We start from the raw sequence: 15,353 nt of genomic DNA on the forward strand, positions 1-15,353 counted from the left end.
TCCATCCCCTATAAAGAAGGGCTAAATTGTGAATTATTTTCACTTACATTAATCCAATCGCTGTCATTCAGTAAATACTGTAAATAATTAGGTATTTGCTAACTAGGGATAATTACAATGAAAGTGCAATTCAGTTATCTGGCGTTACTCATATAATGTGTTATTCATGCATTGCACACTGTGCGAAACCGTAACTGTTGTTTTAATTTTTATTTCATAAATCAGTAGAACACATGAAAATAACCAGTTTTGTAATATATCTATGAGCGCATACTCCTGTGTGAGAAAAAAATGGTCTGTAATCTGAACCGGAAAAACGGACGAGTGCCATGCGAGTACATTGCGATTTTTACACCTAGCATCCGATTTACATCCCAGTGCATTGCGATTTTAGCATGAGCTTTTACATACAGCAGATCCCTATGTCATTTACACATTATTTTCAAAGGAAATATTTGTCAAAACACAAACACATATATATTCATATGTATATATATAATAGATAGATAGAAAAAAGCCAACAATTCCTGTGCGGTGTACAGTAAAATCACACTGACAGGTTAGAATAGACTAGATAAATGCACACAGAATACATATACTGTATATAGATGTCAGTGACACACACACATACAGTGCCTTGTGAAAGTATTCGACCCCCTGGAGCTTTTCAACCTTTTCCCACATATCATGCTTCAAACATAAAGATACCAAATGTAAATTTTTGATGAAGAATCAACAAGTGGGACACAATTGTGAAGTTGAACGAAATTTATTGGTTATTTTAAATTTTTGTGGAAAGTCAAAAACTGAAAAGTGGGGCGTGCAATATTATTCGGCCCCTTTAACTTAATAATTTGTTGCCCCACCTTTTGCTGCAATTACAGCTGCAAGTCGCTTGGGGTATGTCTCTATCGGTTTCGTACATCGAGAGACTGAAATTCTTGCCCATTCTTCCTTGGCAAACAGCTCGAGCTCAGTCAGGTCTGGACTTTGACTTGGCCATTCTAACACCTGGATACGTTTATTTGTGAACCATTCCATTGTAGATTTTGCTTTATGTTTGGGACCATTGTCTTGTTGGAAGACAAATCTCAATCAGAGTCTCTGGTCTTTTGCAGACTCCAACAGGTTTTCTTCAAGAATGGTCCTATATTTGGCACCATCCATCTTCCCATCAATTTTAACCATCTTCCCTGTCCCTGCTGAAGAAAAGAAGCCCCAAACCATGATGCTGCCACCACCATGTTTGACAGTGGGGATGGTGTGTTCAGGGTGATGAGCTGTGTTGCCTTTACGCCAAACATATTGTTTGGCATTGTTGCCAAAAAGTTCGATTTTGGTTTCATCTGACCAGAGCACCTTCTTCCACATATTTGGTGTGTCTCCCAGGTGGCTTGTTGCAAACTATAAATAACAATTTTTATGGATATCTTTGAGAAATAGCTTTCTTCTTGCCACTCTTCCATAAAGGCCAGATTTGTGCAGTATACGACTGATTGTTGTCCTATGGACAGACTGTCCCACCTCAGCTGTAGATTTCTGCAGTTCATCCAGAGTGATCATGGGCCTCTTGGCTGCATCTCTGATCAGTCTTCTCCTTGTTTGTGTTGAAAGTTTAGAGGGCTGGCAGGGTCTTGGTAGATTTACAGTGGTATGATATTCCTTCCATTTCAATATGATCGCTTGCACAGTGCTCCTTGGGATGTTTAAAGTTTTGGAAATCATTTTATATCAAAATCCAGCTTTAAACTTCTCCACAACAATATCACGGACCTGCCTGTTGTGTTCCTTGGTCTTCATGATGCTCTCTGTGCTTCAAACAGAACCCTGAGACTATCACGGAGCAGGTGCATTTAAACGGAGACTTGATTACACACAGGTGGATTATATTTCTCATCATTAGTCATTTAGGACAACATTGGATCATTCTGAGATCCACAATGAACTTTTGGAGTGAGTTTGCTGCACTGAAAGTAAAGGGGCCAAATAATATTGCACGCCCCACTCTTCAGTTTTTGAATTTCCACAAAAATTTAAAATAACCAATAAATTTCGATCAACTTCACAATTGTGCTCCACTTGTTGTTGATTCTTCACCAAAAATTTAAATTTGTTATCTTTATGTTTGAAGCAGGGTATGTGGCATAAGGTCGAAAAGTACCAGAGTTCCAGGGGGCCGAATACTTTCACAAGGCACTGTATATATATATATATATATATATATATATATATTGTGATAAAACACTCCGGGATCGCCTTTGCTGGGGTCAAAGGTCACGTGCATTCAGCATGAAACTCAGGCGCAGAGCTGGGATTCATGTATAACTGACCCTGGGTCAGGTTTATTAACGGTGAAAGCAATGCAAAAGGAAATAAAACATAAAACAAATCCTTGCCTGTCCGGCACTAACTAAACAATGGACAACCTAACAACCAACTGGCGGGCTTCTCCCGTCCAGCCAAACCACAGTTGCAGTGGGCACTGCTTCCACAAACGTGTGTCTCTCACACAGACAGGCTCTCTGTGTTCCCAGGCTGAGACACTCACACAACCACCTTGCATCCTTTTATATCCACCTCCCATTATCCATTAGTAAGCAGGTGCGATACTGACCAGACTAGGCCACATAGGAAAGGAATCTGGGCGAGATATACCTGCCCTCATCCACTATTCCCACATGATTCTCACATATCCCCCCCTTCTGCTCAGACCACTCCGGTCGAGCAATGACACCCGCCAAACAGTGCACTCGGGACAGGGCATCTGCATTTCCCACCTGTACCCCTGGGCGGTGCTCCACCGTAAAAGTGTAGGCCTGCAGGGCAAGGAACCACCGGGTCACCCGGCTATTCCGTTCCTTGTTCAAGTGCATCCACTTGAGAGGGGCATGGTCAGTGATCAGCCTGAACTTTCGGCCCACCAGGTAATATTTGAGGGCCTCTAGAGCCCACTTAATGGCAAGGCACTCTTTTTCTACGACTGCATACCTTTGCTCGTGTTTATTCAGCTTCCTGCTGAGATAGAGGACTGGGTGTTCCACTCCGTCCCTCACTTGTGATATCAGAGGCATCCGTTTGTACCACAAACTCACTGCGGAAGTCCGGAGTCACCAGTACGGGCTGAGAGCAAAGTGCCCGTTTTAGGCTATGGAAGGCTTCTTCAGCCGCTAAGCTCCATTTAATCATGACGGAGTGTTTCCCTTTTGTAAGATCCGTCAGGGGGGTAGCGATGGCTGCAAAATTGGGTATAAACCGGCGATAATAACCGGCGATCCCCAGGAAGGCTTGCACCTGCTTCTTGTTGACAGGTTGTGGCCAGTCCTGAACCGCCTGAATCTTATCAACCTGGGGCTTAACAACACCCCTCCCAATTACATACCCCAAATACCGGGCTTCTTCTAGCCCGATGTGACATTTCTTGGGGTTCGCGGTTAGACCTGCCTCCCACAGGTCGTCAATCACAGCTTGTACTTTCTGGAGATGAGTCTCCCAGTCCAAGCTGTAAATGACAATGTCATCCAAATAGGCCGAAGCATACTGCCTATGTGGCCTCAAGACTCGATCCATCAGTCTCTGGAAGGTCGCCGGTGCCCCGTGCAGTCCAAACGGCATATACACATACTGAAATAAACCTTCCGGCGTAGCAAATGCCGTCTTTTCTCTGGCAGCCTCCATCAGAGGAATCTGCCAATACCCCTTTGTTAGGTCTAGGGTCGTAATATACCGGGCTTTTCCTAACCGATCTATTAACTCGTCGACCCGGGGCATGGGGTAGGCATCAAATTTTGAGACCGCATTCAGTTTCCTGAAGTCATTGCAGAACCGGATGGTGCCGTCCGATTTAGGAATTAGCACAATCAGGCTGGACCATGCACTGTGCGATTCCTCAATGACTCCTAACTCTAACATTGCCTTCACTTCTCGGGAAACGACTTCACGGCGCGCTTCCGGGATTCGGTAGGGCTTTACGTGAACTGTGACACCAGGTTCCGTTACGATGTCATGTTTCATTAGCATAGTCTGCCCGGGTTTTTCTGAGAAAAACTTTTGGTTGTGAAGTAGAAACTGCCTGACTTCCGTCTTTTGCCACTCCAAGAGAGTCTCTGCAACCCGTACCTCCGGTATGGTATGCGAGCAGACAGGACGGGCCAGCTCCGCTGACAAGGCAGACCGATCCTTCCAGGGCTTTATCAGATTTACATGATAAATCTGTTCAGGTTTCCGTTTACCTGCCTGGTATACTTTGTAGTTTACTTCACCAACTCTTTCCTTGATCTCAAAGGGGCCCTGCCACTTTGCCAGGAACTTACTGTCCACCGTGGGGACCAGGATCAACACCCTATCTCCGGGTGCAAACGTACGAATCTTGGCGCCCCTATCATAGATTCTTTTTTGGGCTCCTTGAGCCTGTATCATGTGTTCTTTGACGATAGGCATAACAGCCGCAATACGGTCCTGCATTTGTGTGACGTGATCTATCACTGTTTTAAATGGAGTGACCTGACCCTCCCAGGTTTCTTTTGCAACGTCTAACAGTCCGCGAGGACGTCGGGCGTACAATAACTCGAAAGGCGAGAATCCCGTGGAAGACTGGGGTACTTCCCTGATGGCAAAAAGCAAATACGGAAGTAAATAGTCCCAGTTCTTCCCATCCTTGTCTATCACCTTTCTCAGCATCTGCTTCAGAGTTTTATTGAACCGTTCAACCAACCCGTCTGTTTGAGGGTGATACACGGATGTGCGTAACGGTTCGATTTGTAACAATCGGCAGAGCTCCTTCATTATCCTGGACATAAAGGGGGTCCCCTGGTCGGTGAGTATCTGTTTTGGTATACCGACCCGACTAAACACATGCACCAGCTCCTTGGCAATCGTCTTGGTGGCCGTGTTACGCAAAGGGATGGCCTCCGGGTAACGAGTGGCATAATCCAAGATGACCAGGATATGTTGGTGTCCACGTGCAGACTGTGGAAGGGGCCCAACTAAATCCATCCCAATCCTCTCAAACGGGACTTCAATAATAGGTAGGGGTACCAGAGGGCTACAGAACCGGGGCTTAGGTGCAGAGGCTTGGCAGTCAGGACAAGACTCGCAATATACACGAACATCATGATGCATGCCTGGCCAAACAAAACAGTGTAATATCCTTTCGGTGGTTTTCTGGACTCCCAGGTGACCTCCCATCACATGTCCGTGGGCCAGGTCCAGCACCTGCCGCCGGTAGGGTTTTGGCACGACTAATAGTTGCACCGTATCTTCCCCCTTTTTCTCTATCTGATAGAGTAAATCATTCTCCAGAACCATGTAAGGATATGCCAGCCTAGAGCCAGGTTCTACGGGTACCCCATTTATCACTTTTACATTTGTCCTATCCTGAGAAAGGGTAGGATCCTTTATTTGCTCGCTTTGGAAGTCATCTTTCTGAACTTCTAAATCCGGCAAACGGGGAGGTGGACGGCTGTCAGCCTCCTCCTCTTCCCCGGTCTCCTCATTATCACCCGCCATGACTGAAAACGGGAACTGCAGGTCATTTCCCGCAGACTCTTCCCCGAGTCTTCCGGGGAGACCTCTTCCAGGGTTTCGGGACCCACACGCTCCCTGGGAGAAGAATCATGTACACTATTACCCGAGGGCATCAACTGATTCTCCCACAATTGCCAGAAGTGGGGAAAATCCCGGCCCACGATAACATCATGCAATAACGCCGGGACGAGTCCCACTTTATGTTGCACAGACCCATAGGAAGTAGTAATGCATATGACCGTGGTGAGGTACGAACAGGTGTCTCCATGCACACACGTTACAGAAAATTTGTCTGATGGTCCAGTCGGGGCTGACACCAGACTGGCCTTCACCAGAGTCACCACACTTCCCGAGTCTAACAATGCCACCACATTTTTGCCATCAACAGTTAAATCACACAAGTGTTTTTCCACATCCTTTTGACCGGCATTCACACTCACTACCTGTGCAACCATAGACATGCGGTTTTTAGAGTCTGTGACGTCGCACTGCATGGGTTCAGTAGTGACCGGACAGTTCGCAGCAATATGTCCCATCTCTTGGCAGCGGAAACACCTAACGGGCCCCTTGCTTAGACCATAGTTCTTTACTCTCGGCCTCGCAGTGCGGGCAGTCCCGTTTTCCTCCCCCACTGTCTTAGGGATTTTTCCATCTCCCCTACTCCCTGGAACAGTCTTACCGGTTCCACGTGGAGATGATGAAGAACGAGGTGGGGTAGCGTCGTCTCGGAGTCCTTCCGCCACGGAGTAACGTTCAACCAGATCCACCAGTTGATCTGCCGTCGTAGGATTTCCATGGCTTACCCACTTCCTCAGGGCTGGCGGTAGAGCTCTCAGGTACTTGTCCATGACGACTCTCTGGATTATCTCTGGCGCTGTCAACACCTCGGGTTGTAGCCACTTCTTCGTCACGTGGATCAGGTCGAACATCTGGGACCGCGGTGGTTTATCCGGCTGATAAGTCCATTGATGCACTCTCTGTGTACGGACAGCGGTTGTCACTCCCAGCCGGGCCAAGATCTCGGCTTTCAGTTTGTCAAAGTCCTGCGCGGCTTCAGGCTCTAAGTCATAATAAGCCTTTTGGGCCTCACCGGAAAGAAACGGGGCAATCAGGCCGGCCCATCGTGCCTTCGGCCATTTTTCTCTCACCGCCGTCCGTTCAAACGTGGTCAGGTATGCCTCGACGTCATCTTCGGTCGTCATTTTCTGCCAGTACCGACTCACGTGAATCACTCTCGACTCGGCTTCCAGGTTAAGCTCAGGTAAGCTTGCCAAGCGCTGCGCCACCTGCTGGAGAAGCGAACGATCGGTAACTGTCATGTCCACCAACTCCTTCAACTGGGCCATCATCACCCGATTAGCTTCTTGCTGGACGGCGGTGGACTGTACCAGCGCTTTCACCACGTCCTCCATGCTCATGCTTGCAACGTGATGCCCGCGTTCTCCACCACAATGTGATAAAACACTCCGGGATCGCCTTTGCTGGGGTCAAAGGTCACGTGCATTCAGCATGAAACTCAGGCGCAGAGCTGGGATTCGAGTATAACTGACCCTGGGTCAGGTTTATTAACGGTGAAAGCAATGCAAAACGAAATAAAACATAAAACAAATCCTTGCCTGTCCGGCACTAACTAAACAATGGACAACCTAACTACCAACTGGCGGGCTTCTCCCGTCCAGCCAAACCACAGTTGCAGTGGGCACTGCTTCCACTCACTTGTGTCTCCCACACAGACAGGCTCTCTGTGTTCCCAGGCTGAGACACTCACACAACCACCTTGCATCCTTTTATATCCACCTCCCAGTATCCATTAGTAAGCAGGTGCGATACTGACCAGACTAGGCCACATAGGAAAGGAATCTGGGCGAGATATACCTGCCCTCATCCACTATTCCCACATGATTCTCACAATATATATATATATGCGTGTTCATATTGCATAAAGAGATGAGAGATAGAAGAAAAGCAGGTAATACATCTGCCAGGTTCTGTAAAATCACTGCAGGAGCCGACAGGACAGAAGAGATGGTTTAACTACAGTAAATACAGATGGAATAGGTAGATATATAGATGTCAGTAACAAATACAATTAGTACAGTGTGTGTGCAAATTACTGGACATGTACTTAATGAATAAAATATTTTCCCCCAAAAAATGGCATGGGCTCCCACGCAATTTTCGTAATCAGCAGAGGGTAAGCCGATGGCTGGGGGCCGATGTTTATAGCATGGGAAGGGGGTAATACCCATGGAGTGTCCCAGGCTATTAATATCAGTTCACAGCTGTATACTTAGCCAGGTATGGACTGAGGCTGAAATTCGGCCCTGGTATTTGAAATCACACAGGCCCATATTGTCCCCATCCCCATGAATCAGATGGGATCTATTACTAATATTACCCTGGATGGAGTAAGATTTTCTACAAGACCAATATTTCTAATGATACCCGTGACCTGCTGGAGTAAGTGACGGAGTCAGTGACTTTGTGCTCCACACAACTCTTAACAGTATGAGTGTCTTGAGAACACTGATTATGTTAACAATGTAGCAGACAAGGCAGCCCATGACCAGACAGGCCCTTCTGGCATTTGCCAGAATTGCCAGATGGCCAGTCCGTCCCTCTGCTTAGCTTTTACTGGCTATTAAAATGGGGAACCTTAAAAAAATGACATGTGGTCCCCCTATAATTAATATCCAGCAAAGTATATGAAGACAGCTGTAGGCTGATATTAATAGCCTAGGAAGGGGCCATGGATACCGCCCCCCCGGCTTAAAAAATCTGCTGTGAGCCACCCCTGAAAAGGAGCATCTCTAAGATGCACCAATTCTGGCACTTAGCCTTGCTCTTCTCATTTGCTCTGTAGCAGTGGCAAGTAGGGTAATAGTTGTTTGGGTCAATGTCATCTTTGTGACATCAAGCCCTGAGGTTAGTAATGGAGAGAAATCAATAAGACGCCCCCATTACTAACCCTATAGTGAAATTGTAAAGAATACACAGACACCCAGAAAAAAATCCTTTAAAGGGAATCTGTCACCCTATTTTTCACCTATCAGCTGCTGACACCAATATCAGGGGCTTATCTACAGCATTCTGTAATGCTGTAGATAAGCCCCCGATGTAATCTGAAAGATAAGAAAAAAGAGTTAGATTATACTCACTCAGGGGCGGTCATGGTTCGGTTTGGGTCCGATGGGTGTCGTGGTCCGGTCAGGCGCCTCCCTTCTTCTAACGGTGATGTCCTCTTCTTTCTTTCTTGACGCAGTGTAGGAAGGTGGCCCAGCTTGGGGGGTGGTGCCTTGTTTACCATGAACAGACATCACAGACACGAGACAGAGGCAGTTTTTCGGGTACAACAGATCCAAGTTTATTGGCCATCCTCCTGACGACCTCAGCAATACACCGCAGCACTTCCACAGCTCTCCGTATTCAGACCTGGGTACACACACCTTTCTTCAGTCGTTGTGATGTTTCTCACGGTTCTGTCACTGGGGCCGCCCTAGGCCTATCTACCGCCAGCACTTCACCGGTTAGGTTGTCGTCAATTTGGTACCCCCGGGGCCTCGTCTGTTCTGCGGTTCTACGTGTCAGGGCCACCCCCCCGACTCCTTTTCTCCTCAGTCCCCTAGTTGAGCTCTCCACACTGTTGGTACACCTTCACTGAGTCCTCTCCTTCTGAGCTCCTCCTGGGACTGGAACTTTCTGGAACCCTCCTGTCCTATTTATAACCTTCCCGGTTCCCTGTAACCCCGCCCCTATGACTAGCGGTTTCTAGAGCCATAAGCTGCTGTCAAGTCCTGTACTCATACTCCCCCCTGCCATCTTGTGGTCAAACCAGGGTACTGCACCCATTCTACACTTTTCCAAGCTATTTCCCTTCTGTCATTACTAACATCTGTCTAAAGTGCTCAAACCGTCCCCTCTTTCTTCTGACAAGTCCGTTCGTCCGGTCACCTTCCCCACATTCTCCCTTCCTTTATCCATTGTGGTCCCCAACAATCGTCCCTACCTTCGTTGTCCTAAAACTTCTGTTGTCGGACCGGTTGTTAGGCCAAACCCGCCACATGCAGGGGCCGAACAAAAACCGGGAGCACCATGCTCCGAGCAGCCTACTGCTACTCGCCGGCGCGCATGCCACATGACAACTTTTTTCAAGTTGGGCTAGGTACACCCGGATTACTCTACAGTGTGTACCTCCCACTACTCTACCCTTCTGTCACCCTCAACTGTCTTCTGGGGTGTCCATGGTGTCAGAGACCAGGCTTGGGACCACTGTCTGATTCTATATCTTCTATCTCTTTGTCCTTCAATTTAAAAAGTCATGGTCAGCGTCTTCATCACACATACCTCGTACCCGGGACCTGTTGAATATTCCTTATGCATATTATACATTAAACCAACTTTTGTATAACCAGATTTTACTCATAGCATAAGCAACCCCTTTTTGTGTTTTTTTTCTTTACTTTTTCTTTTAACACTAGGACTACTGGACTCGTGACCCCGCCTAGAACTACTGAAAGGAGTCATTTTGACTCCTTGCTTGTTTTCGTTTATTTTTAGAGTTTCATTTGTGGTTATTTATTAATAATTATATTTTTTGTAATGTATTATTATTGTGAGATCCAACAGTAATGCTTTTGATTGTTTTTTTTCTGCTTTTCTTATTTTTCTACAGAAAATAACAATAATTATAATAGACGTTTTTCAAACATTTTTTTTTATTCAAGTGCACACATATAAACAACTGAAGAACAAAAAGCAGAGAAAATGTAGGTGGAGGAGCATAAAAATGAAAATATGGCGCAGAATTCACCTTCTAAACATTTGGTGTTTCGCATTTTAGGCATTGCCTTTGATTTATGGCAGTACATTGCCCACACAAAGACTTACCACAAGTCTTACAATTGCCGACAGATCTATTTTTCTTGCACTTTTCTTTGATCTGGCAAAATTTTGTTTGAACCATCACTTCTGAGCAAGTAGAAACTTGGGACGTGGAACCCTTTTCCCTATCTGTGACATAAGGACCACTCAACTCTCTCACAAGCGTTTGCAAAAATGCCTTGCGTGACATTTTTTGGTGGGTAATCTCCTTGAATATTATCCATGCATTTATACCCGCAAAGTCTAAGGCATTTTCAAATGCATGAACAGGCCATCTCCTTGTGCATGTTCGTGTGGTATATTTTCGTGCCATCTGATCCACTACATCTACTCCATATTTTGTTTCATTGTAAAACTTTACCGTTTCTGGAGTTTTTTTAGCGGAATCAGACGCAACAACAACATCTGGATGGACGGAACTCAAAATGACAACATTTTTGTTGGGCTTTCCTTGATATACTGTAAGTTTAAAATTGTCTTCATTTCTAAACACTTTAGTGTTGTACAATTCCTCTTTCATGGATTTTATTTCTTTAGGCACTTCTCGCCTTATCTTGTTCAGTGTTCCCACGATGGTTGTTCCTTTGCTTTTTAGCTGTTTAGCTAATTTTACTGAAGTAAAATAATTATCGGTTGTAACATTGCGACCTTTTTTCAAAAACGGGTCCAATAACTTCATTACCACATGGTCAGCTAAACGGTCCTCAGCACGGCGTGTGTCATCTTTTGCCTAGATAAGGGAAGCCATTTGCCAGATATTTGCTCTCCTTATCAACAGCTAGCCAATATTTGTGGCCATATTTATCTGGTTTGGAAGGCATGTACTGCGTGAATGGACACCTAGTTTTGCTTGGGAAAAGTTGCTCATCCACCGTTATGTATGGGCCAGGTTTGTAACACGCAATACAATTTTCAAAAAACCTGTCCCACACAGTAGAAAATAGAGCAAACTTGTCCGTTTGCAGTCTCTCCGATCGAGTAGATTTCTCATCAAATATGATAAGATAAGAGCCTAGAGTAAACAAGCTATTTTGTTCAGTATTACACAGTAATACAAGCAGGTAAAACACAAGGAAAATGTGAAAAGTTGACATGTAAATTGAACTACATCTATATGAACATCAGGGTAAATAAGACAGAGTGAAAAAATTATGCACAAAACTTTATAGCAACATTTAGTGACAAAAGGACCTCAAAATATAGTAGGGAGTCAAAATGACTCCCTTCAGTAGTTCTTGGTAAATTTTGAAAAAAACGCGCAAATTTTTCACCAAAATTATTTATTCTCATAAAATCTTTTTTCACATCATATTTGAGGAAAAGTCACCGAGTTTCAAGCCGGAATTCTGAAAAATGTAGTCACAGAAGAGAAATAAAAAACGAAAGGAGTCAAAATGACTCCATCAGTAGTTCTAGTGTTAAACCAACATAAAGAAAACAATACATGCATACAGGCTTCCTTTAACAATAGCACTTTCCCGTATGCATCCCCGCTCTGTCAGGAGAAAACTATAAACTACTAAAAAAAAACATTTCTCTTAACGTGGATGCAAAAATGTCCTGTAGACTGCATAATGGTGCACGTCAATCCCGGTAGTCCAGGCCATCTCCTGACGACCGATGTTCCGCCAACTCAGCAGGGGACTCCACAGCCATGAAGTCCCTGGGATACTTAAGGTGTCTCTGTGAGTCCTTTTGCGGGGGCTCGTAGTCTTCAGGATAGGCGACCACTGCAACAGCGTAGCAGCTGCGGGGGCAGTACTCCTTATAGTAGGAGACCAAGTCTCCTTCCTGCAGAGCCCGGCCGTGACGGATGGAAGTCACATTCAAATACATTTTTTGGCCAGTGGCGAGGTCCCGAATGAACCCATAGCCTTTTTCCACATTGGTGTATACCAACCGGCCGGTGGACAGTGGGGCTGTCATGCCAGCCTCTCCTCCCTCATGGAGTAGCCCCCAGATCTCCCGCTCTCTAGCCTTCTTTCCCTCAATGACCTCCGCAACCCAAGCAGAGGGTCCGGTGTAGGCCGCAGAGTCTGGTGGGCGGACCGCGGTCGTGAGTGGAGCAGAGGCGGCCACAGATTCCAATGTATAGGCCGCAGAGTCTGGTGGGCGGGCCGCGGTCATAGTCGAGAGCGGAGCAGTGGCGGCCACAGATTCCGATGAGGAGGACGCAGCCAGCTCCGGGAGTGAAGTCGGAGTGGCTGCGTGGGAGGCCGCAGCTGGAACCAAGGCAGCCGCAGGCACCAGAAAGTCGACCGCAGTCAAGGCCGCAGATGGAACAGTAACCGCAGATGCCGGTGAGTCAACCGTGGCGGCTGGCGGCCTGATTACAGCAGTGACCGGGAGTTGGGCCGACATGGCGACAGGCCCCGATGAATAGGCCGCCGCCGGAAGATGGAGCGCGGCAGGGGCGGCCGCGGGTTGGTTCTGCGCCGGCACCACAGCATGAGGTGTTGCTGGGCAGGGTGGCTCTGGATCAGCAGGTCTCTCCACCCCGGCCACTCATGTTCTTGGGTGGTGTGGTGGTCGGTTTCTCCACCCATCTTCCAGGGTCCAACATGAGGGGGCGTTTGTCTCCAGATGAACACCACTCCCCAAGGGGTGGGTTTGATATAGCCCCGGATCTTCCAGTACAATTAGCAATGTCTGTGTCTCTTTTTGGTGCCAAATCGCCACAGCCATCTTTCCAGTTCTGGTACCGCTCTGGTTCTTCTAGTGACAGAAACCAAGTCCCAAATTTATAATCCAACAATAAAGCAGCTCAAGTCATTTTGCTTTCCCCTGTCACAGGTTTGCCACTGAAGCTGAAGTATTGGTGGCAGCGATCCTTCCGACTATGCCAAATGTAGGAAGGTGGCCCAGCTTGGGGGGTGGTCCCTTGTTTACCGCGAACAGACGTCACAGACACGAGACGGAGGCAGTTTTTCAGGTACAACAGATCCTAGTTTATTGGCCGTCCTCCTGACGACCTCAGCAATACACCGCAGCACTTCCACAGATCTCCGTATTCAGACCCGGATACACACACCTTTCTTCTGTCATTGTGATGTTTCTCATGGTTCTGTCACTGGGGCCGCTCTAGGCCTATCTACCGCCAGCACTTCACTGGTCAGAGGTCATTGTCAATTTGGTATCCCCGGGGCCTCGTCTGTTCTGCGGTTCTACGTTTCGGGGCCACCCCCCTAACTTCTTTTCTCCTCAGTCCCCTAGTTGAGCTCTCCACAGTGTTCGTACACCTTCACTGAGTCCTCTCCTTCTGAGCTCCTCCCGGGACTGGAACTTTCTGGAACCCTCCTGTCCTATTTATAACCTTCCCGGTTCCCTGTAACCCCGCCCCCATGACTAATGGTTTCTAGAGCCATAAGCTGCTGTCAAGTCCTGTACTCACACTCCCCCCTGCCACCTTGTGGTCAAACCAGGGTAATGCACCCATTCTACACTTTTCCAAGCTATTTCCCTTCTGCCATTACTAACATCTGTCTAAAGTGCACAAACCGCCCCCTCTTTCTTCTGACAAGTCCGTTCATCCAGTCACCTTCCCCACAGCGGCTCCTTTGCAGGCGCACTGCTCTGCCCTGTTGAGGGCAGAGCAGAGTCCTGCAGTGTGCAGGCACCGGGAGAGGTTCGGAACCTGTGCACTGCAGTATTATGCTCTGCCCTCAACGGGGTAGAGCAGAGCGCCTGCGCAGGAGTCACGAAGGGATTTAAAGAAGAAGATGTCACCGTTAGAAGAAGGGAGGTGCCGGACCAGACCACGACACCCATCGGACCCGAACCAGACCAGGACCGCCCTTGGGTGAGTATAATCTAACTCTTCTTTTCTTATCTTTCAGGTTACATTGCAGGCTTATCTACAACATTATAGAATACTGTAGATAAGCCCCGATGTCGGTGCCGGCAGCTGATAGGCGAAAAATAGGGTGACAGATTCTCTTTAATTGAAATAAAGACACAGAATACTCCTTTAATACTCTTAATTAAACCATACTTACGACCTCACCTATTTCCTGCAAGGCCATTGATCTCCTGTAATAAACAATATACCAATACTGTTCGTCATTGTGTCCCACACAGTAATCCATATATGGGGATATACAGTTTTTAACTTGGACGGTACCAAAATGTGACCCCCCCAGCTGAAAACCACTGGTGAATGAGGAGATGCTGGGAGCGAAGCTTCAGTGACTAGCAGTGATATCACTGAGTCTGCGCTCCCTCACAGCCTGAACTGCAGTGACCTCTGGACCGTGGGAAAATGCCAGTGATGAGGTGACCGCAGTTCATGCTCAGTGAGTGTCTTCACAGCAGATCACCATGAAAAGTAAACAGCATTTAAATAGTTAACAGCAGCTCCAGTCACTGCTGTTAGTGACATACCCTGGCTGCGTGCATGTGACACGTATGGAGCGAGTTTAGCTCCTTTGCCCTGTCCACACACGGGCACACCAATAATGATGCCGTTAAAGTATAGTTATTGTGACTCAAGTTGTTCAATACTATGTCAAATCTTTCATTTTAAATGATAACAATGTTTCAGATGGGAATGTAGAAACAATGGCAGAATAAAATAGGAACAGGATTACCAGAAAAAACAAAGTCTGAGACAACCGGCTGGTATGGTAGATTACTCATGTTCTTATTGCCAAGGTATTTCATCTCTATAACTGCGATGGCCCAAGGAGTTCTGCTGCTGCTTGTTCTTCATACCCAAAAAAGCAGTTTTTACCTCTGATTAGTAGACTATGCTGCAATTATTCATCATCTTATTCCATGTCTCAGCATTAAGAAGCCATTGTTTTATATTAATGATTGTAAAGATAAAATAATCAAGCTAACAACGTGACTTTTTAGATATCCATCATCTGCAGATTAACACGATCGGTAATGAAAGTGTTGAAAGTTACAATTTAGTTTTGCTAAGCTTAAAGCTGCAGATCAATGGAAAA

Source organism: Dendrobates tinctorius, unplaced genomic scaffold (assembly GCF_039654945.1).
Source record: "Dendrobates tinctorius isolate UK_male_01 unplaced genomic scaffold, ASM3965494v1 ptg000021l, whole genome shotgun sequence".
NCBI lineage: Eukaryota > Metazoa > Chordata > Amphibia > Anura > Dendrobatidae > Dendrobates > Dendrobates tinctorius.